General features: G+C 39.4%; 1 long non-coding RNA gene and 2 other non-coding genes across 18 annotated transcripts in view; all 3 read right to left on the reverse strand.

Annotated features, from left to right (window-relative positions):
• Nucleotides 1-24,647, reverse strand: part of LOC102157078 — a 97,084-nt gene extending 72,437 nt beyond the window's left edge. For 7 of the 16 annotated variants that reach the window (XR_005386365.1, XR_005386364.1, XR_005386366.1 and 4 more), the window contains exons 1-3: nucleotides 24,421-24,647; nucleotides 14,443-14,582; nucleotides 13,659-13,836 (exon numbers count right to left, since the gene is read on the reverse strand). This is a non-coding gene — a long non-coding RNA (uncharacterized LOC102157078). Of the gene's footprint in view, nucleotides 1-6,846; nucleotides 6,905-7,897; nucleotides 7,965-12,872; nucleotides 12,977-13,658; nucleotides 13,837-14,442; nucleotides 14,583-17,317; nucleotides 17,440-20,445; nucleotides 20,634-23,464; nucleotides 23,557-24,420 lie in introns of those variants that run through there. The other 9 variants (XR_005386354.1, XR_005386353.1, XR_005386356.1 and 6 more) reach the window with 9 other exon arrangements.
• Nucleotides 19,086-19,191, reverse strand: MIR545 (microRNA mir-545). The gene has a single exon (NR_049500.1). It is a non-coding gene; the product is annotated as a microRNA mir-545 (primary transcript).
• On the reverse strand, nucleotides 19,279-19,330 carry MIR374A (microRNA mir-374a). The gene has a single exon (NR_049405.1). It is a non-coding gene; the product is annotated as a microRNA mir-374a (primary transcript).

Here is a 24,647-nt window from a genome sequence, read left to right on the forward strand (position 1 = left end):
TGTCCATTGAACTGTGTGTTTATTTTGTATCAGCACCATACGGTTTTGATTACTACAGCTTGTAGTATAACCTGAAACTCTTGAATTGTGATACTTCCAGCTTTTTCAAGATTAAAGCACTTTGGCTATTCAGAGTCTTTTGTGTCCCAAATTTTAGGATTGTTTGTTCTAGCTCTGTGAAAAATGCTGTGGCATTCTGATAAGGACTGAATCTGTGGGGCAGCCCCAGTGGCGCAGCGGTTTAGCTGCGGGGTGTGATCCTGGAGGCCCGGGATCAAGTCCCACGTCGGGCTCCCTGCTTCTCCCTCTGCCTGTGTCTCTGTCTTCTCTGTCTCTCTCTCTCTCTGAATCAATTAAAAAAAAAAAAAAGGACTGAATCTGTGGATTGCTTTGGGCAGTATGGGCATTTTAACGATTCCTGTTCTTCCAATCCATGAGTATGGAGTATCTTTCCATTTGTGTTATCTTCAATTTCTTTTATCAATGTCTTATAGTTTTCAGAGTATAGGTCTTTCACCTCTTTAAGTTTATTCCTACGTATTTTATTATTTTTGGTGCAGTTGTTAATGGGGCTGTTTTCTTAATCCCTCCTTCTGCTGCTTCATTATTAGTGTATAGAAATGCATCTGATAAAGGGTTAGAATAAAAATATATTAAGAACTTACACAACTCAACACAAAAGCCCCCAAATAATCCAATCAAAAATGGGCAGAAGACATGAACAGACATTTCTTCAAAGATAGACAGATGAAAAAAAAAAAAAAACAAAGATAGACAGATGACCAACAGACACATGAAAAGACGCTCAACAGCATTCATCATTAGGGAAATACAAGTCAAAAACCACAATGAGGTACCACTTCACACCTGTAAGAATGGCTAAAATCAACAACATAAGAAACAAGTGTTGGCAAAGACAGGGAGAAAAAGACTCGATCCTGGGACTCCAGGATCACACTCTGGGCGGAAGGCACGCGCTAAACCGCTGAGCCACCCAGGGATCCCCAACTGCAGCATTATTTACAGTAGCCAAATTATGGAAGCAGCCCAATTATCTATCTATAGATAAATGGATAAAGAAGATCTTGTATATATACACAAAGGAATATTATTCAGCCATAAAAAATGATGTAAGAGAATGGTCTAGTTTCATTCTTCTGCATGTGGATGTCCAATTTTCCCAGCACCATTTACTGAAGAGACTTTTTTCCAGTGGATAGTCTTTCGGGCTTTGTCGAATATTAGTTGACCATAAAGTTGAGGGTCCACTTCTGGATTCTCTATTCTGTTCCATTGATCTATGTGTCTGTTTTTGTGCCAGTACCACACTGTCTTGATGACCACAGCTTTGTAGTACAACCTGAAATCTGGCATTGTGATGCCCGCGGCTCTGGTTTTCTTTTTCAATATTCCCCTGGCTATTCGGGGTCTTTTCTGACTCCACACAAATCTTAAGATGATGTGTTCCAACTCTCTGAAGAAAGTCCATGGTATTTTGATAGGGATTGCATTAAATGTGTAAATTGCCCTGGGTAGCGTGGACATTTTCACAAGATAAACTCAAAATGGATGAAAGATCTAACTGTGAGACAAGATTCCATCAAAATCCTAGACAAGAACACAGGCAACACCCTTTTTGAACTTGGCAACAGCAACTTCTTGCAAGATACATCCATGAAGGCAAGAGAAACAAAAGCAAAAATCAATTATTGGGACTTCATCACGAGAAAAAGCTTCTGCACAGCAAAAGAAACAGTCCACAAAACTAAATGACAATGGAAGAAGATATTTGCAAATGACCTATCAGATAAAGGGCTAGTATCCAAGATCTATAAAGAATTTATTAACTCAACAGCAAAGAAACAAACAATCCAATCATGAAATGGGCCAAAGACATGAACAGAAATTTCACAGAGGAAGACATAGACATGGCCAACAAGCACATGAGAAAATGCTCCACATCACTGGCCATCAGGGAAATACAAATCCAAACCACAATGAGATACCACCTCATACCAGTGAGAATGGGGAAAATTAACAAGACAGAAAACAACAAATGTTGGAGAGGATGTGGAGAAACGGGAACCCTCTTGCACTGTTGGTGGGAATGTGAACTGGTACAGCCACTCTGGAAAATGGTATGGAGGTTCCTCAAAGAGTTCAAAATAGATCTGCCCTACGACCCAGCAATTGCACTGCTGGGGATTTACCCCAAAGATACAGATGCAGTGAAATGTCAGGACACCTGCACCCCAATGTTTCTAGCAGCAATGTCCACAACAGCCAAAACTGTGGAAGGGGCCTCGGTGTCCATCGAACGATGAATGGATAAAGAAGATGTGGTCTATGTATATAATGGAATATTACTCAGCCATCAGAAACGACAAATACCCACTATTTGCTTCGACGTGGAGGGACCTGGAGGGTATTATGCTGAGTAAAATAAGTCAATCGGAAAAGGACAAACATTTTTTTTGTGGATAATTTATTTATTTATTTTTTTGGATAATTTATTTTTATTGGCAAAAAGTGAGGAATGCAATAATAAACTCTCAATGTAAAATGTTCAAGCATATAGAAATACATAGAATCTCTTCCTTAGAGCAAACCATTGTTAAACAGGTATATAATTAGCTTCCTAGAACTACCATAACAAGTTACCATAAAATGAGTGGCTTAAAAAACACAGGATTTTTTCTCTCTCACAGTTCAGGAGGCTAGAAGTTCAAAGTAAAGTATTGGCAAAGTTGGTTCCTTCCGGCGCCTCTGAGGGAGAATCTGTTCCATGCTTCTCTCCTAATTTCTGGTGGTTGCCATTAGGCCTTGCCATTCATTGACTGGTAGCTAATGTCACACCATGTCTCCATCTTCACATGGCCTTTTTCCTGTAGGTCTTCATATGACCTTTGTATACCAATCATTGGATTGAGGGCCCACCCTAATCCTAATCCTGTGACCTCATTTTTACTTAGCTGATTCTATCTGTGAAGACTCTTGTTTCTATATAAGATCACATTTTAGAGTTCCAGAAAGACATGAATTTTTGCGGGACACTATTTAATGCAGTACAAGGTGTGTATGTCAACAGGCTGTTTTCTATGCATTGCATACATATATCACTTATATGATTTTTACATAATAAATTATTCACTTAACAGTGCCCTAGAAAATCCTCTTGTAGATGTTGTGTTTCATTCCATAGATAGATTATTGTATTTTTAGATTCCCATCTATTGGTGAATGTTAAAGGCATTTCCATTTCTTTAGTATTTAAAAAAATGCAGAATAAATGACCACCTTTAGACATATTTTTGTGCATGTATAACTATTTCTGTGGGTACTGAGAAGTGAAATTATTTAGGTCAAGGACATGAGTATCTAAAAATAGTAAGATACTGCTAAATTGATGCTGATTAACATCAGTTACTCTTTTGGCTTCTTTTTTCTTTTTTATAAATTTATTTTTTATTGGTGTTCAATTTGCCAACATATAGAATAACACCCAGTGCTCATACCATCAAGTGCCCCCCTCAGTGCCTGTCACCCAGTCACCCCCATCCCCTGCCCACCTCCCTTTCTACCACCCAAGTTCGTTTCCCAGAGTTAAGAGTCTCTCATGTTTTGTCTCCCTCTCTGATGACCATATGGTCTCATTCATTTGGGGAATATAAAAATTAGTGAAAGGGAATAAAGGGGAAAGGAGAGAAAGTGAGTGAAAATATCAGTGAGGGTGACAAAACATGAGAGACACCTAACTCTGGGAAATGAACGAGGGGTAGTGAAAGGGGAAGTGGGCGGGGGGTTGGGGTAATGGGTGATGGGGAATGAGGGGGGCACTTGGCAGGATGAGCACTGGGTGTTATGCTCTATGTTGGCAAATTGAACTCCAATTAAAAAATTGAAAAAAGAAAAAAGAAAAAAATGAAAGCTGGCTATTTGCAACAACACAGATGGAGCTAGAGAGTATAATACTAAGTAAAATGAGTCAGAGAAAGACAAACACTATATGATCTCACTCATATGTGCAATTTTTTTTTTCTTTTTCTTTTTTTTTTAATTTTTTTTCATATGTGCAATTTAAGAAACAAAGCAAATGAAAAAAAAGAGAGCCAAAAACAGACTCTTAACTATAGATAACAAATTGGTTACCAGATGGGAGGTGGGTAGGGGATGGGTGAAATAGGTTAAAAAGATTAAGCGTACATTTATCTTGATGAGCACTGAGTACTAAATATAGTTGTTGAATCGCTCTATGGTACATTTGAAACTAATAACACTATATGTTAATTATTCTGGAATTAAAATGTAAAAAATATAATTAAAAAAATATATAATTAAAAAAAGAAACTGTGAGGTAGCAAAAGCTCTATGGTAAAGAAGGAGATGGGGAGGGAACAAAAACAATCAGAGGCAAGGTGATGACAGAGCAGAAATGCAGACCAAATATGGCCAATAAAGAAATATAGAGGGGTTTTCCAAATGTCTCCATTTCCTGATGGTTTTCTAGTTCTCATCCCAGGGAGGTATAACCTACTCACCGGTTCATTTCATGGATTTCCACTAAAATCCCTACCTCCCGTTATCCCCTGTAGCCTTGCAAATTATGACACCCCCCCCCCTCCGGTTGGATGAAACTGTATAATAAGTCTGGTTTTTGTCCCCTTTTGGTAGCTCAGAGCTCCAAAAAACTTTAGAGAAAAGGAATATTCTTTTGTTATTAATCAGAAGCCCCTTTTGACCACACCTGAGTTTATGCTTATGAGATGACTCAAGGTGGGCCCTAGGATAGTTTCCAGAGAGAAGGGATGGCCATGCCAGAAAGACCAAGCACAGGCTGGAACTTTCAACCCCACCACCTAGACCTCTAAGGAGAGAAGGGCTGGAGACTGCACTTAATGAAGTGGCCAAGGACATAATAAGACGCAATAAATCTCTGGACACCCAGACCTCAAGGAGCTTCCTGATTGGTAAACACATTGATGTGCCAAAAAGGTGATGGTACTAGAGTCCAAAGCAAGAGAGCACAGAAGCTCCTTATCTATGATGCCCCTGAGACCCTGTTCTGTGTTATCTCTTTCATTTGGCTATTCCTGAGCTATACCCTTTATAATAAAACTGTTTAAGTATAGAGCTTTGAGAGAGTTCTGAAAATTGTCCTAGCAAATTAACAAACCTGAGATGATCATGGGAACCTCTGAATTTGGCCAGTTGGTCAGAAATACGTGGACCTAAGACTTGCTGAAGGGAAGGCAGTCTTTAGGAAGGTTCTGCCCTTAACTATAGGATGTGGCATTAACTTGGGGTAGTTAGCCTCAGAAATGAACTAATTGCAGGACAGTCAGATGGTGTCAGAACACTATCAATTTCTCATTGTTAAACTACCAAATAAGTACATTATTCACTTTCTCTCAATATAGTGTATTTTCACTAAGAATAAGAGAATCAAGGAAACCAAAACAACAATTAATTATCTAATCCCATATCAGAAGATAAGCAATGTGAACATTTTGGTGTGCAGATACCAACATTTTTTAAAGATTTACTTATTTATTTGAGAAAGAGAGAAAACATGAACCAGGGGAGGGGCAGAGAGGAGGAGAGACAAGCAGACTTCCTGATGAGCGGGAGCCTGACCCAGGGCTTGATCCCAAGATCATGATCCGAATCAAAACCAAGAGTTGGATGTTTAACCAACTGAGCCACCCAGGTTCCTCAACATTTTAAACTTTACCAGGAAAGTGCATCAAAGAGGTTACAGCAAGTCCTTTAATTTCTGATAATGGGCAAAGAGGATTACCTCCTAAAGTGAATTATGTCAAGATAGCACAGTTAATCTGTTTTTAAATCTTGTCAAATGGAAAGGCTAGTTATTTTATTTATTTATTTATAAAGATTTTATTTATTTATTCATGAGAGACACAGAGAGAGGGCAGAGACCTAGGCAGAAGGAGAAGCAGGCTCCCTGTGGGGAGCCCGATGCAGAACTCAATCCCAGGACCCTAGGATCACAACCTGAGCTGAAGGCAGATGCTCAGCTACTGTGTCTCCCAGGTGCCCGTGACCTAGTTTTAAAGAACACTACCAAAGGGAAACTGCCAACCCCCAGGTGAAGTTGAATGGGTAGTGTGACATGCCCATTTTTCACACCATATGTGAAAAAGGGAACACTATGAATAAGCCAAAATTATGAAGCAGCAGAAGCTATGAGGTCATAAAAGCATTTATAAACATGCTGTGTTAGCCTGTGGATTTTTTTTTAAAGCAGACTAATAGCTCAAAGTCAGGCTCCTTGTAGAGAGCTGAAAATCCTGTCAATATTGGGCTGTTTTCCCACTAGGCAACAATCGAGCCAAGGAATAATGACCTCCTTTGTATCAAAGGTTCCTGTTCCATGGACCCACAATCCCAAACACTCCCTACTAATCCTTTCAGAAGTATCAGCTGCTCTTTACCATCCAATTTGTACTCTTGTTTTTAAGAGTAGAGAAATCCCTTTCCAAGGTCTCTATCAAAAGTAGATAACAAAAGAAAAGCTCCCCTGCACCCCCCCACAAAAACCCTTAAGCAGCATTTGAAGAAAAAAGAAAATAAAGATCAGAAACATGTTACACATTGACCCCATAGGCATCTGCAACTGAAACCCCAGAAGGTGGAGAAGCCAGTTGTTAATGGATGCATTAGAAGCCAGAAGAAATGAAGCAGGGCCAAAAACAAGCAGAGTAGTAAGAGTGGACAAACAAATCACTAAACACTCTTAAAAATATAGAGAACAAACTGGTGGTTGACAAAGGGGAGATGGGTGGGGATATGGGAGAAATGGGTGAAGGAGATTAAAAGAACACTTACCATGATGAGCATGGAGTAATATACAGAATCGCTGAATCATTACATTGTATACCTGAAACTAATAACACTGTATGTTTAATTATACTTGAATAAAAACAAATAAAATAAAAAACAATTTCTATACCAAATTGGGGAAAATATTTGCAACATATAGCAGATTCAAAATCTGAATGAAGGGCAGCCCTGGTGGCACAGCGGTTTAGCGCCGCCTGCAGCCCAGGGCGTGATCCTGGAGACCCCCGGATCGAGTCCCACGTCAGGCTCTCTGTATGGTGCCTGCTTCTCCCTCTGCCTGTGTCTCTGCCTCTCTCTCTCTGTCTCTATGAATAAATAAATAAAATCTTTAAAAAAAATCTGAATGAAAAAGAAACTCAAAAAGAAGTCCCAAGGAAGTTTTTAAATTTTTCTCTCATTCAGAATCAAAGAAATAAAAACTAAGACATCACCTTTGCAATTGGCAGATTTTTACAAAACTCTAATACAGTGTATTGGGGAGGACATGAAAAAAATAGGCATTTTCCTACGTTATTAGAGGGAGTGTACATGTAATTAAACCTTAGGAAACAAATATGGATACGTGCAGAGATTTATGTACAGAGAGATTCACATCAGTATCATTTGCATATTAAAAGAGCATTAATTGAACAAGAACCCAATAAAAATTAAAATTTTTCATTAATGTAGTAGTATATTATGTGTCATTTAAAAAATGTTATTAAAGTATATTTAATGGCATGGCACATGTTTGAGATCTGCTAAGTTGAAAAGATCAGGCAACAAGATTTCATTAATGATCCTAAATTCTACAAAAAATCTGAATGAAAAAGATTGCTGCTCCAAACAAAACAGAAACAAAATAGTAAAAAAAAAATAAAAATAAAAATAAAAAATAACATTGAGAATAGCAAATTTAGGAAACTTACTTAAAAATCCTTGAAAAGTAAAAGCTTTTCTTCTAGAAATGCAAGGTAAGTTCATTATTAAGAAAGCTATTAAATATAATACAACAAAAAGTAAAAAAATTCACTTCCATGTCAAAATAATCACTTACGTGACTGAGATATCTGTTCCTTTGTCCAGATCACATTTTTGGGTATCACTGGAAGGATTAATTCCTCCTATCCCGAATGAGAAATTTAGGTTTTGACACAGCAAATTACCCAAATCACAGCCTCCTACCTTGACTTAGGATAGTGATACATCTAATGTAATTTCTGTGTTAGACTCACTTATGGGCCTAAGTAGTGTAGAATATATAGGCTGGTGAAGAAGGTAAACAAACACTATAGAGTTGATAATGTAAGGATAAGAAAAAAAATGGCATATATATTCCGAGTCATGCAAAGAAAAACCTACTGTATTAAAACCAGACAAAGATGCTACAAAAAAAGAAAACTTCAGGCGAATAGCAAATCACACTCAACAATAAAGGATCATTAACCACGATCAAGTGGGATTTATTCCAGGGGGCAAGGATGGTTCAATATTTGCAAAGTCAATGTGATACATCACCATTAACTAAACAAAGGCTAAAAATCATAAGACTGTCTCAATAAATGCAGAAAAAGCACTTGACAAAATTCAACATCCATTCATGACATGAACTCTCAATGAAGTGGGTTTAGAGAGAACATATCTCAACATAAATAAAGCCATATATGGAAAACCTTAACATCATACTCAATTGTGAAAACCTGAGAGCTTTTCCACTGAAAGCAGGAACAGGACAAGGATGTTCACTCTTACCACTTTTATTCAACATAGTAGTGAAAGCCCTAGCAACACAGAAATCAGTTCTGTTTCTATATACTAATTATGAAGTAGCAGAAAGAGAAATTAAGAAAACAATCCCATTTACAACTATGCCAAAAATAATACATACGAATAAACGTAACCAAGGAGATGAAAGACCTGTACTTTGGAAACTATAAAATGTTGATAAAAAAAAAAACTGAAGACGACACAAATGGAAGCACATCCCATGCTCACGTAGTGAGAGAATTAATAGTTCAAAGGTACATGCTACCCAAAGCAATCTACAGATTCAATGTAATTCCTAACAAAATAGCAACAGTATTTTTTATAGAACTAGAATAATACTAAAATTTACATGGTGGGAGGTGCCTGAGAGGCACAGTCAGTTAATTGTTTGACTCTTGGTTTCAGCTCAGGTCGTGATCTCAGGGTGTATGTGTGCACACGCGCGCACACACACACACACACACACACACAAATATTACTCAGCCATAGAAAAGAATGGGATCCTGGCATTTGCAACAACTTGGACCTAGAGGGTATGACACTAAGCAGAATAAGTCAGACAAAGACAAATACCATGTGATTCCACTTACATGTGGAATCTAAAAAAACAAACAAATGAACAAAAAGCAGAAAAGGACCTATAAATACAGAGAACAAACTAGTGTTTGCCAGCAGGGAGGAGAGTAGAAGGACAGGCAGAATGGGTGCAGGGGAGTGGGAGATACAGGCTTCCAGTTATGGAAGGAGTAAGTCAGAGGGATAAAAGGTACAGTATAGGGAATACAGTCAATGGTACTGTAACGGCATTGTATAGTGACAGAAGGTAGCTATGCCTGTGGCGAACACAGTGTAACATATAGGCTTGCCAAATCACTATGTTGTATACCTGAGACTAATGTAACATTGTGTCAACTAGACTTCATCAAAAAATATATAAAGGAAACTCCATGGCAAGGAAGAGGATCCTCTAAGGGATGGTAATAACATGCCCCATGAAAATGCTATTACTCTACCAAGAAATCAAGCCAATATTTAGATGACTTTTAAGTCATGGGCATCATGCACAGATCACAAGACACTTTTCAGTGCTGATGCAAGTGCAGTTGTGTTACTGTATCACAGGAGTTATGAATAAAAATCACCTTCAGTGTTTGCCTTAATGTATCACCTCAAATCTTCTTGTTCTTCTCATATGTATCATGTAGAGTGGGGATGGCATACCCATGGGCTGAATCCAGCCTGTTTTTGTAAATGACATTTTTCTTGGAATGCAGCCCTGCGCATTTGTTTCCATACTGTCTACATCTGCTTTCATGCTATGGAGTGGGGAGATGTATTAAAATTAGATAAAGTCATAATTAGGAAACATGAGTTATAACTTCTTGGATACCTGAGAATGTCTAAGTTTTAAAATGGTTATTCCTGAAAGGGAAAAACTGGGGGAACCATGTATGATAAATTATTAACTACAATGAGGCATATAAAAACAGTTCTTTCTGTATACACAGACCAATTTGGGAATGTGCTGTTTTTGGTGAACTTAATCTGAGTGGGAAGAAATCCAGAGGCAAACTGACCATTATGAAATTCTGTACTTTCTAGGATTAGCTAGTTCTAAATTCAAGTCCCACAGAAGAGAAAAATGGATGGGGGTGAGTGGGGGGAAGACAAAGATTTGTAGACACAGTACATTTAACCTATGCCAGGAGTTGGGAAACTTTCTGTGAAGGGCCAGATGATAATAATTCAGGCTGTGGCCCATACAGCCCATCACAACTACTCAACACTACTGTAACACAAAAGGCAACCACAGACAATAGAGAACAAGCATGATCCTGTGTTCCAGTGAAACTGTATTTACAAAAACAAGTTGCTGCCATGTGGGCTATAGAATGCTAGACCTTAGTCTATGCCAACTATCTGGACACTATCACTTTACCAGCAACAAAATTTACCTAAGTATTAATTGATAGGTATCCCTGTTATTTTCCACTTGATACATACAGAGTAATTTTATCAGCACTGTTTGCTGGCAGAATGCAATGTTTATGTTGAATTCCAGCTGGGACATACTGATCTGCACAGCAAGCTGCTCTAGCTCTTGATGCACCTGCACCTGAGTTAACATTCTATAAGCAATGGATTTTCAGTTGTGACTCCAACTCTTGCTATTCCTTTTTGTTTGGTATAGAGGAAAACATAGCCTCATAGAAATTTTCTGACATAAACATCATGCAGGAGGATGGGAGTAATAATAAAAGGTGAAAAGACAAAGATAAGCACACAGTGCATAGCTGGGGGAAAAAATAAATACTAGTTCATCCAAAGTGGTTATTTCTAGAAACTAAAGGGACCTACACATCCCTCGTGCCATCTCTCTTGCACATCTGAATCCACCTTTGAAAACAAACTCTTCACATGTGCCCCTATGTACTGGAAGAAGACAGTGATAAGGGACCCATGAGGAGGCAGGCATTCTCAACAACGAAGAAATATGCTCGCTACATTCTAGTGCTTCAAGTATAGTAAGGTAGTTAAGATCTTTGGAGTATGACACATACAGCTCCACCACTGGCTCCCTGTAGCATGTTGGTGACCTCACCTTTCCAATTCTCAGTTTTATTATTTGTAAAGTAGAAACAAATCATACTTCCCAGAGTTACTGTTAAGTTAAAATGAGACAACAAATATGTGTAAAGTTCTCACTTAGAACATTAAAAGGCATTTATAACTAACTGATAATCACCGTTATTATTATGACCTCAGGCAGAAAATTTTCAGAAGTTGTGCATGAGTGCTACTACAGGGGTAATGGCTAATCTAAAGAGAGAGACAAAAGAAAAAAAGAACCACAACAGACTTGCTGTCGCAAAAATAAAAAGCAGAGGCGCCTGGGTGGCTCAGTCGGTTAAACATCTGCCTCTGGCTTGGGTCATGATCCCATGGTCCTGGTGGCTCCCCTGCACGGTGGGGCGCCTGCTTTTCCTCTCCCTTAGCAGCTTCCCCTCCTTGTGCACTCTGTCCAATAAATAAATAAAAATCTTAAAAGAAAATAAAGAGCAGATAATGGGGACAGGGAAACCCCAGGGAAAGAACTGGAGTTCAGATAGAAGCCAGATTTATACAACCGATTTTGGCCCATATAGAGAAAGACGGAAGACTTGTTTTTTGACAGCATGCTAACATTCATATCCTTATACAAAACCAACATCATTTTAATATAAGTTGTGAAGGACATAGAACGTGGAAACTCCCTTTATATCAAAGACTATCGGGCAGCCCGGGTGGCTCAGCGGTTTAGCGCCTTCAGCCCAGGGCATGATCCTGGAGACCCCAGATCGAGTGCCATGTCGGGCTCCCTGCATGGAACCTGCTTCTCCCTCTGCCTGTGTCTCTGCCTCTCTGTCTGTCTGTGTCTCTCATTAATAAATAAAATCTTAAAAAAAAAAACCAGACTGTCTCAGGCTTCTCCTTAGGGAAAAGACCATTTTCCTATCATTCAGGTTCCCTGTGCAGGCTAATGATCTAACTCTGTCAGTAGGAATTATCCAAATACTCCAGAGAGTTTATAAGGAACTTATGCTATGAAGGCACCATCTCAAGACCATGCTCATAGGAAAAGATGACCCTTATTACTTTTATAAAAATGGCAGACACCAAGGAATGATCTGGCATTCCTTAAAAAAGCTTAAAGTAGTGGTGGCCTCTGCAGAGATATCACAGGAATGGTCATATTATATATGCTGTCTATTTTAACTCTGGATCATTTAAGTGCTCCCTGAAGCCTATCAGGGGACTGACCCCTTAGGAGCCAAAAATGAATACCAGTCCAAATGGTTTGAGTGCAATCCAGAAGACCCTGCTGCCTCTGAAATTAGTAATCCAAAGTGCTATATACTTCACTGATGCTGAAATAATGAGCCTCTGCTATGGCCAGAATTTTGACAACATGTATAAAGTTCCACTCTCAATATAAACTCCCAACAAGTCTGGTTAAAAAGAATAGACTCTCCCCATAAGGAGAATATAATTAGTATTATTAGTATTATACTTGGGAACCCTTTTAGTTCCAATCCTTTGTAGGGGTGATCACAGACTGGGTAAGCATGTAATTTACCCCCAATTGTTTTGAGGAGAATATACTACAGAATAAACTATAGGCTTTAAAGGTATTGGCTCCTGAAAATCACATTTCTATGAGTTTCCCTGACAGGAGTCAAGGCAATCATCCTTTCTTCCCCTATCTACCTAATTCATTGTGTTACCTTATTCACCAAGAATATCCCCTCTTCTGCTACACGTGGACTCATGTAGAAGAGCTGGTAGACCTTCTAAAACACTTTCCAAAAGACATCTTTCAGAATTCAGTCTAGTGAGGGGTTACAAGAAGGAAAAAGATTGCTTTCATCATCTATGACCCTCCCATTCTCAGCTCGGTCAGCCTCCACTGTACTAAAAGACAGTAGCAAGTATTAAAAGGAAGAATGGAGAGGGGAGGGAGGCGTTCTGTGTGGCTCAGTGAGTTAAGCGTCTGACTCGAGAAACTTGATTTTGGTTCAGGTCATGATCTCAGGGTCATGAAATCGAGCGCCATGTGGAGCTCTGAGCTCAGTGGGGCATCTGCTTGAGATTCTCTCTCTCTGTCTCTCTCTCAGCCCTTCCCCTAACTCATGCTCACTCACTTGCTCTCTCTCTCAAATAAATAAATCAAATCCTTTAAAAAGAAGGGAGAATGAGAAGCAGAGAAAAAACACAAGGTGTTCCTTAGTCCAAACCACCCGTTTTAAACATAATTTTTATACCGTAATGGAAAAACTTGTGATGTAACATTTATGATACTTTATGCTTTTAGTAGTTCGTTATTCCTTTGTCTACTCTCATGAGAATAAAAGTTCCACGATGGCAGAACTTTGTTAATATCTAGAATGGTCTCTGGCCCCTAGTGAGCACTTAATAACTATCTGTTGAAAGAAGGGAAAAAGTGCCACATCACAACCATCTCTTCTCTACCACCAACTAGGGAACCCCCACCCAAACCACTGGCAACTTACCAAGGCTTCCACCTCACAAGGACATCTATGGCAATGGAGGAGATTCATTCTGGCTTGCTGATGAACCCACTGGGCAGGAAGCCGCAATATAAGTGACAGGTAGGTGGTAGTGTTGACCAAGGACAAGGTTTCTGGCTGCCCAGGAATCTGCATTTTTAGAGGCATCCTAGGTGATTTTCTGCATAAACAAATTTTACACCATGAACATTTCCTTCATTGGGCAGGAACAATCTCAGAGGCTATTATAAAAAAAATGTTTCACTGTGGAATGAAAACATTTCTTTAAAAAAAATATTTTATTTATTTATTCATGAAAGACAGAGAGACATAGGCAGAGGGAGAAGCAGGCTCCCCATAGGGTGCCGGATGTGGGACTCAATCCCGGAACCCCAGGATCATGTCCCAAGCCAAAGACAGACGCCCAACAGCTGAGCCACCCAAGCGTCCTGGAATGAAAACATTTCTGTCTCACATGGCTTCCCTGGACTCAAATGGAACCTAAAGGAAGCACTGGGTAGAAGACACAGTACCTGGCTTATATTTAAATCCACTGCCTACACTAGTTATAATCTTAGGCACGATAAGCAATTCCCCCATCAGCAAAAATGGGAGAATGAAAAAAATGAAAGGTTAGATACATTACTTTCTAGTGTAGTCTAAACATTTTAAGACCTTTTTTATTCATACCACAATGGGGAAAATATCAATTAATTGCCTAATACCTACTAACATTACCTTCCCTGCACCTTTCCACTAACTGGGCTAGCCTGCCAAAGCCACTTACCAGACTTCACAACGATTTGATAACCATGTGCAGGATGTTGGTTTAAGCCTCTCCCAATTTTCTAGTAACCTCACTGGGCTAGACGGGGCTCAATATACCTCTTCACCAATGGCATGGCTTCTGATCACATCTGGTGTCACCTGTAGGATAAGAAAGAAGGAAGAAGAAACAAATGTAAGGCAGAATAGCCAAGGTTTGAGATATAGCTTCGATTTACTTTTACCACCTTAGTCAAGTAACCCAGCCCATACCATGGACCTCAGACTTTGTTTTTATCTGGCAGACTGCTGCAATACCCACAACTATTTTTTTCTACAACTATTTTTTAATAAGGATTCTTATATTCATTTTAAATGAGATAACTTGGGTACAGAGGCACCAAGTAACTGGCTGTCTCCAAGGGTTAGAACTCATCTATTCTAATGCTGATCTTCCTAGCTGCCTGCAAGTCTTTCCCCTCTTTAGACTTCAATATCCCTCCTCTGAGGGAGGATAAACTTGATTTCTTAGGGACCCTTCTGCATCTGGCAATTATGAATGACCCTCCATTCTATAATCCTGGCTTAAAGAGTTCCCTTAAAGTGGATGAAACCTCCATCTATCTAGCCAGTGGATGGCATTTGGTTCACACTAATGAGGAAAGATAACAAAACCCTGGGCTATGGGCCAAGGCCTGCCATTCACAATCTCAAATCCCACCAGGACTCACTTTCCCTGTATGTTAAAAGGAACTGAACATATCTATTGCCTTATGAGCTGCCTGGGTTACAAAAATGATCAAAGGGCCCTAGGTAGACCAATGGCTACTCCCCTAAGATTCAACAACTAGGAGGAACGGGACTCTGAGACCTAAGACCCACACAGGATAAGTCAAAGATCCCCAAGGGTCCTTTCTTTCTAAGAAAGCAACCTACTGCCTCTAAGTTTCCCAGTCCCTAGCTGCTTAGCATGAAAAGCAACACAGAAATCTGGCAATCCAGCAATGGCTATGAAAATCAGTAGATGCGGAACGGCTGGGTGGCTCAGCAGTTAAAGTGTCTGGCTTCAGCTCAGGGCATGATCCTGGACTCCCAAGATCGAGTCCTGAAGCAGGCTCCATGCAGGGAGCCTGCCTCTCCCTCTCTCTGTGTCTCTCATGAATAAATAAATACAGTCTTTTAAAAAATCATTAGATGCTGACAACACCAGCTAATGCAAACTTCGTTTCCTGTTACCCAGTGAGGCAGACAACCCTCGAGGCCCAGGAAAATTCAAGGAGCCGTTTCTCAGGGCTCATTTTTAACTGTCTCATTTCCCATCAGTAAACTGTCTTACAATCTACTAATCACAAGGGCCAGGCAGAAAGCTCTCCTGCCATTAAGTGGGGAAGATTTCATGCTGCCAAGCATTGGGGAAGGGGAGCAGAAGCCTTGAGGAGTTTGAGCCATCTCTTTGTTGGATAAAGTAAAGCAGCCATTACTAGAGCAGGATCTGCACACCTACAAAGTGGCAGCTGCCACTAGCAATTATTTAGCTTATTAAAGCCCATGGGGACAAGAATGGGAAAGAAATTTGTGGAGGGCATACTTGGGAAAGAAATGGTAACTGTAAATGTAAATGTGGACTCACTACCGTGAAATGCCTGCACAAAGAAGCAAGCCAAGTAGTTAGTGCCTTTTTCTGAAGACAGAGATCTGATTTCCACCACTCCTTTCTCCCACTCCACCTGGCTCTTTTCTAAACTAAACTAACTTCTCTGGTTTCCAGCCCCCTTGCTGCCCAATTTATTTCACTTCTGTTTAGGTCAACAAATTTCAAAATAGAAATACTTTCAATGTTTGTCTAACTTTGAAAGTCCTAAATGCACACTGTGAAAAAAAATCCAGAATTCCAGAATGTTTAACACTCAGAGTATGTTCTTCCAATTACTTTCATGAACACAAACACTGATTTTTATTTTACAAAAATTGGCTGAAAACCATACTACTGCTCTCTAGCTCTTTTTCAATTAATATATTTGAAAATATTCCAAGTAAAATATTCATCTACAAGACTACTTTTTATTTTTAACGCCACGTTGTAATATCACATGAATACATCAAAATTTATCTACCCAAATTATTATTCATGAATAGCTAAGTTTTCCTTCCATTTTTATTGCTATGAATGTTGTAAACATTCCCAAACCTACATCTTTTAGAATATCCTTAGAATAGTTCTTTAGGATTTTAGCATATTTCAGGGTATACCCCTAGAAATGAAATTGCATGGTCAAAAGACATACAATATTTATTCTGCTACAACATGTATTGCCAAACTGCCCCTACGAAGGATTACACTCAAACTGGATAACCTCACCAACACTAGTATAGCATTTTTTAATAATTGCCCATGTGATAGATATCAAATGCCATAATGCATTTTTTATGAGTACAAACATTTATTACTTAAGAGAATTACAAAGACGAGTAAGATACAGTCTCTGCCCTTGAGCTTAAATGAAGGGAGACAGACACAAACAGGTAACATTTACCATTGTTATGTTCATGATGGAGACAAATTAAAATTTCAGTTCATGGTGCTTCCTAAATTGACTCTGCATCTATTGCTAATAGAAAAGATCTAAAAAAAATATTATTTGAAAGTACTCCAAGTTAAAAATCTATCTGCTAAAATTCCAAGGAATTGTACTAATGCTAAATCACCTCAGTGGTATTTTGATGTGACTTTGTTGTTTTCCTTCATCAAGTCTAAAAGTTAAGCACCAAGTAGAAGCTGCTCAGAAAATGACCTGTCATCCCTCCGCCCAGGCAGTGAAGTGAATGAAATAGGGCAATGTATTATGGGAAAGTTTCACTTGACTCTGGGCCTGGACTTCCATCTTTCCTTTTCCTACCATTTCCAGTAAACAGTGAGCTGTAATCACTTTCTTTCAGACACCAAATGGCTTCTCTTCCTGCAATCTCACTGCCAGGCAGATCTGCTTATGCATTGTTAGGCTGCAGTAGTATCCATTCCAACTTGAAAAATACAGATAAGAATAAAAAGAAACTTTTTCAGTACCACGAGTCAGATACAGATGAGCTCAAATTGGACACTACCACAAGCATTTTAAAAGCCTATCCAACAAAGATGGATGGGTATGCAATAAAGCAAATATAGCAAATTGTTCATTGTAACATCCAGTTGGTAGGTAGATAGGTTTCAATGTACAATTTTTCAACCTCTTTATATGTATATTTGATTTTTTTCATAAGACAATACAGGGGAAAATCCAACAAGCAGCTTGAAAAACAAGGCTGTAAGGGCCTTTTGCCCTATTTTACTCCTAGAATGAGACTATATTCTTTCCTTTTTGTTTTGTTTTAGATCTAGCTTTCTTGACTTGGGACTTGGGAGCTCTCAACTTTTTAATGACATGAAATGAATCACAATATACCCACAGGCAGGTTCCCAAGACAATGTGTGGGAGGTTAGGGAGGGTAATGGGGAAGGCCCTAAGCTCTTGGAAGTCTAGGCTTCCTAACTGTATTAAGAAGTCTAAGTAAGTGAGTATTTCAGAAACTCCATTTCTTTGTGTATTAGCATTCAGACCCTGTAAACATTTGCCTTGGCCTACCATTCTGCCTTATCTCACATCAGTTTGTTACTTTCCATATTCTCATGGCAAAGAGCTGTGTAGGAAGGGGGGGGTGTTAAGGGATAAGGCACCAAGGTATGATATGGTGAACGAAGTGAATTCTTCAGGTTAGGATATAACAAAAGGAATTTCTAGAAATGAAGCTCCAAACTTGATGTTGAAGTACATGGTATAACTGACTAACTGTAGGACCCTGGTGAAGGCCTTATAATCAATCTAGTTTGAAGTGTGTTCTAGCAGGCCCACCTGCAAAATAGGAAAAAGACCTGTTATAAGCAATAACAAATGAGGTAAATAAATAAATGAGTTTCTGAGATGCTAAAAATATCTTTGGTGAATGGAGAGGAACATGAAACCATCAGGGAGGCATTCTTTTTCTGTAAAGGACAGGTGTTATGTGCCACCAGGTCTGATGTAGCTACTCAACTTTGCTGTTGCAGGCCAAAAAAGGCCACAAAGAGGGACCGCCTGGGGCTCAGCGGTTGGGGGTCTGCCTTCGGCCCAGGGCATGATCCTGGGATCCTGGGACTGAGTCCTGCATTGGGCTCCCTGCATCTCTCTCTGCCTCTCTCTCTCTCTCTGTCTCTTATGAATAGATAAAATTTTTAAAAAGCCACAGAGAAATATCAACAAATAACATGTGTTCCAGTATAACTGTATTTGCAAAACCAAGCAGTCCATGGGTTGTATTTACCTACCCCTGATCTAGAATGTGCAGCTCTACCTAGGAACACCATTTGAAGGATGACATGAGGAGGAGTGAAAAGGAGATGAATCTACAGATAGGAACCATTTAGCAAACACTGGGCAGTGAGGATGAGGCTCCTGATCTGTTACCCAGGCCCCACCAAGGAAGAGATGGTCAGCAGCAGCAACAATAGCAACATCTGTAAATACCAAGGACTGAAATTCAAACACAAAAATAGCATCATCTCAGAAAAACTCCTAAGACAAATACAGAACTAGAAAGAAATAGCAAGCTTCTGACCACATGCATTTTGATTAAACAGTTGACAGTCCAGAGCCTGTGGAGATCACCTTAGCAGGCACACGATAAATGTTTGTTGATGAGTCATTCATTTATTCATCCAATAAACATTTACTGAGGCCTACTAATGTGCCAGGCTGGGCTCTGGAGAAGAAGACATTGTCCCTGCCCTCAAGGAGCTTACAGTCTAGTTGAGAACACAGGAAGGGAGACAGGCATATACACAGACAATTACAATACAACCTGGTAAGTGCTACAACACTTATCAGGTTGTATTATAATGGCCGATGTAAAATTTCTTCCCAGAGGGCGCTGCTCCAGGCTGCTGCTGGCTGTAACATCAAGAGAAGGGAGGAACAAAACAAATTATAAATATCAAAAGTTAAAGGCTTTTAGGCTATTTCAAATATTCAGGCTCTCCCTAATTCCTGATCAGAGATGGGTTTGGGAACTAGACACTGGCTTGTTGTAAAATGGGACTCCTACACTTAAAATAAGCAAAGACATCCATTAAAGAATCTTCTCAACCACCTCCTCTACAGTATAAACTCTGCTGTTTTGTTTTGCTTATTATACATCCCTTGACCACCCCCATACATGTAAGCCTCATTTAACATCTGCAACTAACAAAATGCTGAAAAATGGAAAAATGGAGCTTATGTATAACTGGAATAACCCAGTGTAACTGGATGGCAAGGAGCAATAAGTAACAAATCACTTGGCACTTCTAAATCCTATAATTCCCACCCTTCACTTTTGAAAAAGTGAAAATTAGAATGTTATTAAATATATAAGATAGTACATAGCTCATGTTTTGGGAATGATAATTTAGAAAGGTTTACTTAATAAATATAATTAAACAGATTCTCCGAACCACAAATAACAGACCCAGTTTCAGGAAACCTTCTAAGACACCCCACCCCAAAACCTTTAAGAATATCTATTCTAAATTACCTATATAATAAGAAAATAAATAAGAAAGGAGGCAATACACTCTTCCCAACTGCTTTTCAACATTGAGTGATAATAGTAAGAGACTCCTTGAGGAGAGATTACTGGTGTTAACTAGTCATTTGGTTCAGATGGTTTTATACAAAGGATGGAATTTTTGTGTCCCATACTGTTCTTAATAAGGCCTAGGGTTTTAATGGCTCTTTTGTCCCTTTGCCAGCAAATTGAGCTGATGACATCAACAGATTGTTGCCATTTACACTGAGATCCCTGTCTCTGAGGCCACTATTTTATAAGCTTAATATACTATTTTCCCCCCAAAGTCATTATATTGCTCTTGCCTACACTGTTCCATTCTGCCACTGTCAGCCCACACTCACAATGCCTTCTCTTGTGTTGCAGTTTGTTCCTACTAGCATTTTACACCCCCAGAGCTTAATGTTACCTATAAATGTGGATGTTACACTATGTCCACATCCTCCTCCAGATCACTCAGAAGTATTCAAAGGAAGATCAGTCCCAGATCAGATGGGGGAGAAGGTTCTGTTTTGTGTCTTGTCTAAGTTGGTTTCTTTTTAAAGACAAGATGTTGCCATGTCTTCTTCCCACACCCATAGCCAAAGACATGGCTATCTGTTTAAAGGAAGACAAATGTTATCACCAAGTGGATAGCAAGAATCTGACATGTATACCACAAAGCAGTTGTCTTTGGAATCACATCATTTCTTAAGACTCAATGGCAATACATGCCAGAAGTATATGTGCAACAAACCGCTTTTGTCATTTGCAATAAATGACAAGGGATAATAAATCCTTATACAGAACACACAATATACAGCTCTTACAAATACATACATTCAGACCCAAACTGAATAGTTCACAAAGGGAAGAACTAATAATTAACATTTGAGAATCCAGTCTCACCAGGAATCAGAGAAGTGGATAATAAAACAAAGATACCATTCTCTTACATACAGGGTAGCAAAAAAATTCTTCTAAATAACCAGGTACAAAAAAAATGACATAATATTCTGGAATGTTACTATAGCAAGTCTTAATAATGTTCAAACTTTTTGATGAACAATTCTAATTCTGGAACTCCATCCTATAAAGAAATAACTCAAAATAGGTAAACAATAAAACTAAATGAAAATGAAAAGACATTCATCACATCATTTAAAATACTGAAAATTTAAAAATATTTCCATACAACAAGATATCATGAAACCATTAGATGACAATTACAAAGAATGTTTAATGTGGAAAAATGTATGTTATAATGTTAAACAAAACACAACATAAAATAGTACAAATTTATGATCAACTGTAGAAAAATGCAGGGAATGAAAAGATGTGAACACATTTATAAACACAGGGTTATCTCTAGGAGGTCAAAGTACAGATCCTTTTCCCCCAAACTTGATGGTTATCCTCAGACAAAGCTGCAATGACTATCTACCAATTTCTAGATTGAGGGAACTATTCAAACTTAAACAATGGAAGAAAAATCACAGAATAGGAAAAAGATTTGACCACTTGCTTGAATCTCTCCTAATCCAAAATTTAAATACAACAATTAAAAGGCAAACAATAGCATGGAGTATATAACATTGCAGAAATCTGAGTAATACCCTTTATTTGAAGAACACTTTCAAACAGATAATAATAACACTAAACTAAAACTCCAACAGATAAATCAGTACAAGATCTGAACTAACATCACATGAAAGAAAATTAAACTGCTAAGAAATACGTGGAGGAAAAAGGAATCCAAACTCACTAATAACCAAAGAAATGCAAAATTAAAATAATACTAGTTTTTGTCCATAACATATATATTTTTTAAAAATAAACACCACTCAATGCTTGTTTAAGTAAAAATTGGTACGACCTTTACAGAATGAAATCTGTCAATACATACTGTTAAAGGTGTTGACATAGTAATTGCCCTTCAGTGAATCTATTCCAACCAATAATAAAAGAAATGCATGTATTTTCAGTATTTTATTGTAAGAAAAAAAGCAATAACCTTTCCTTTATTATTGGACATTTGTATTACCACACCAAAATATTAATAATGTGTAAAAAAAAATCTCTACTGCAGCAAAAGACTGCTGTGTCAAAAGCATTTGACCAGATCTCAAATCAGGCAAAACAAGAAGGGTGTGTCCAGTCTGCGGCAGTCGGCCATTTTAAACCCTCTGCAGAACAAAAAGCATAGAAGACAAGGGTAGATGAAGATAGCCACCCCAGTAGGCTCCCAACCAACAATTCGTTACTTTTTGTCTTCTACATATGTAACCCTGTATGAGGCACTGAGTAAAAAAGTAGCCAAGTGCAAACAGGTCTCCTAGCTTAAAAAGCATAGGTAAATTGCAAACAAAATTTGAAATCATAAAAGGGTCCTTTAAATGTGAACCCTCATCTCAGGCGATTAAAGCATAATTAAGAGCACAGCATTACGAAGTCATACAACCTGGATAAAAATCCAGTTTCAGCCATCCAAATGGATGTAAAGCCTTGGACAAGTTACTTGATCTTGTGTCCCCCATATTTCTCATTTTTAAAATATAAATAATGGCACTGCTACTTCATAAGATTGTCAAGGGTACTAAATGAGGTAAGGCATGTGTAAAAAGCACGTAGATCAGTACCTGGCACATAGTTTTAAGTGCTATAGACGTTTAAATATAATTATTACTATAAGCAGAGAAATAGACCCAGGGAAGGAAAAGAACCAATATGAGATCACAGCCAGGATTACTGGGAAAGAACTGTCTCTTCAATTTTGAATGTTTGTGCTACATATTTAAGCGCTAAACTATTATTTTTAGCGATTTACAGTAGATCCTCACTGACAGCCCTCTGAGATCCACAACGGTACAGCAACCTAAAAAAAAAAAAAAAAAAAAAATCTTCCCCCTAGGCTACAGTTTCAGAGAAAAAAATAATTTAGAGGAAAGGATATGAACCCTGGTCACCTTCATACCATCATTACCATTTACCCAAATCCTAGGTTTAAACACAGCCAAATCCTCACCCCTATATTCTGCAGCGGGTGGAAATCAAGGGCTTCTGACAACATAACAGAATTCTCACGATACTGCAATCACTGTGTTCTGCTACTCTGATGGGATGAGAGAACGTGTCCAGAGCTAAGTACAGCGGCCCAAAGTCTGACAGAGCCCTCCAAATGTGTATTGCTGGAATGTGGCCTGTCTCCAATGCTTCCGTTTTCCACACACAGCCAGCTGCCGAAACCTTTGAGAGTCATCATCGCCTCTGCATTTTCAAACCCAGACTTATCAATGGGCCAGCGAAAGGCTTAGATTCTGGGTTAATTTCTAGTGGATTTGGCCACAGCCTAGGACAACTCCCACTCAGTAGATCACCCAACCAGAAAGGTAGATTCTATTTCTCTGCAGGGCTCCCTAGCCCAAGATGGCCAAGCAAAGACAACTTACCTACCCCCTCGCCATTTTGCAATCTTAATTACACTAGGGTGCGCGCCTCCCCTCCCCGTCATTCCGTCTGAAACACGCCTGCGCTACTCTCTCCTCCCAAAGCCAACCGTCACAATGTCGTCTCAAATACGCATGCGCTACTTCACTCTCCCAACTGCGGCTGCCAATTGCGTACTAGAAACTTTGCTTTCTTAGATATGCAATTGACGGCCCCCGCCCCCAACGCCCCAAGCTTGGGCGTGCTTACCTCCCACTCTCCCCAACTGGGGCCCCTTCCCCCTCACATCAGACCTTCTCAAATATACGAGCGCGATCCCGCGCCTCCCCCAACCTCTCAAATACACATGCGCAGCAACACGAGCCTCTCCTATTCCCTGCCCTCCCTCCTACGTTTCTTAGATATACACGCCTGATGCTATCTGGACGTATTTCTCGCCATAGTTGTGCCTCACTACTCAAGGAGAGACACTACCAGCATTTCCTCATTGGGGTAGGTGTGATAAACTAGGGAAGTGGAATACTGGAAAGACGGCATTGCTGGTAACCGCAGAGAGCAAATCTAGATGGAATCCGCCCCGGCCCCCAGGGAGGAGCTGGAGTATCCTCAGAGTCCCTAATTAGATCCACCACCCAGAACAAAGGCAGAGAAAGCTCTCATAATTGGATGAGCCCAGTCCTAAACCAATCCTTTAAATACACTTTCTGCTGAATACGAGGAACCCCAAATTTTTAAACAGAACATTATGAAAAATACCGACGCTCATGTACCTCAACCCTGATTAGAGAGGAGAGGAGTCTATAGTCTTTCACAGTAGAAAGTAAACGCTCAACATCCTTTTGTAGGTCTGAAACCCATGCTCTCCCCCACTTTTTCCTCCTGTGAACCGGAAGAACACACAGATCAAGGATCTCCCTGCTACGAGTTCCCTCCGCCGCCCTCCATGTTCTTTTCCTACCTCCGGGCAGAATCGAGTGTCGTAGCATGAATTCTTAGCGCTTGCTGCCTCAAGACAGGGTACAGGGAGCGGCGGCACAGAGTTCGCAGATCTAGGGCTGCTGCACAGACCAAGGTAGAACTGGACAGTCAACTGAGCGACACCCGCGCCTCCAGCCGCAGCGCTGATGCCAGTTAAAGGACTGCCTCTCCAGGGTCGCCGCAGTTTGCGTCTGGCGCATGCGCTGA

This window comes from Canis lupus, chromosome X (genome assembly GCF_011100685.1).
Source record: "Canis lupus familiaris isolate Mischka breed German Shepherd chromosome X, alternate assembly UU_Cfam_GSD_1.0, whole genome shotgun sequence".
Lineage (NCBI taxonomy): Eukaryota > Metazoa > Chordata > Mammalia > Carnivora > Canidae > Canis > Canis lupus.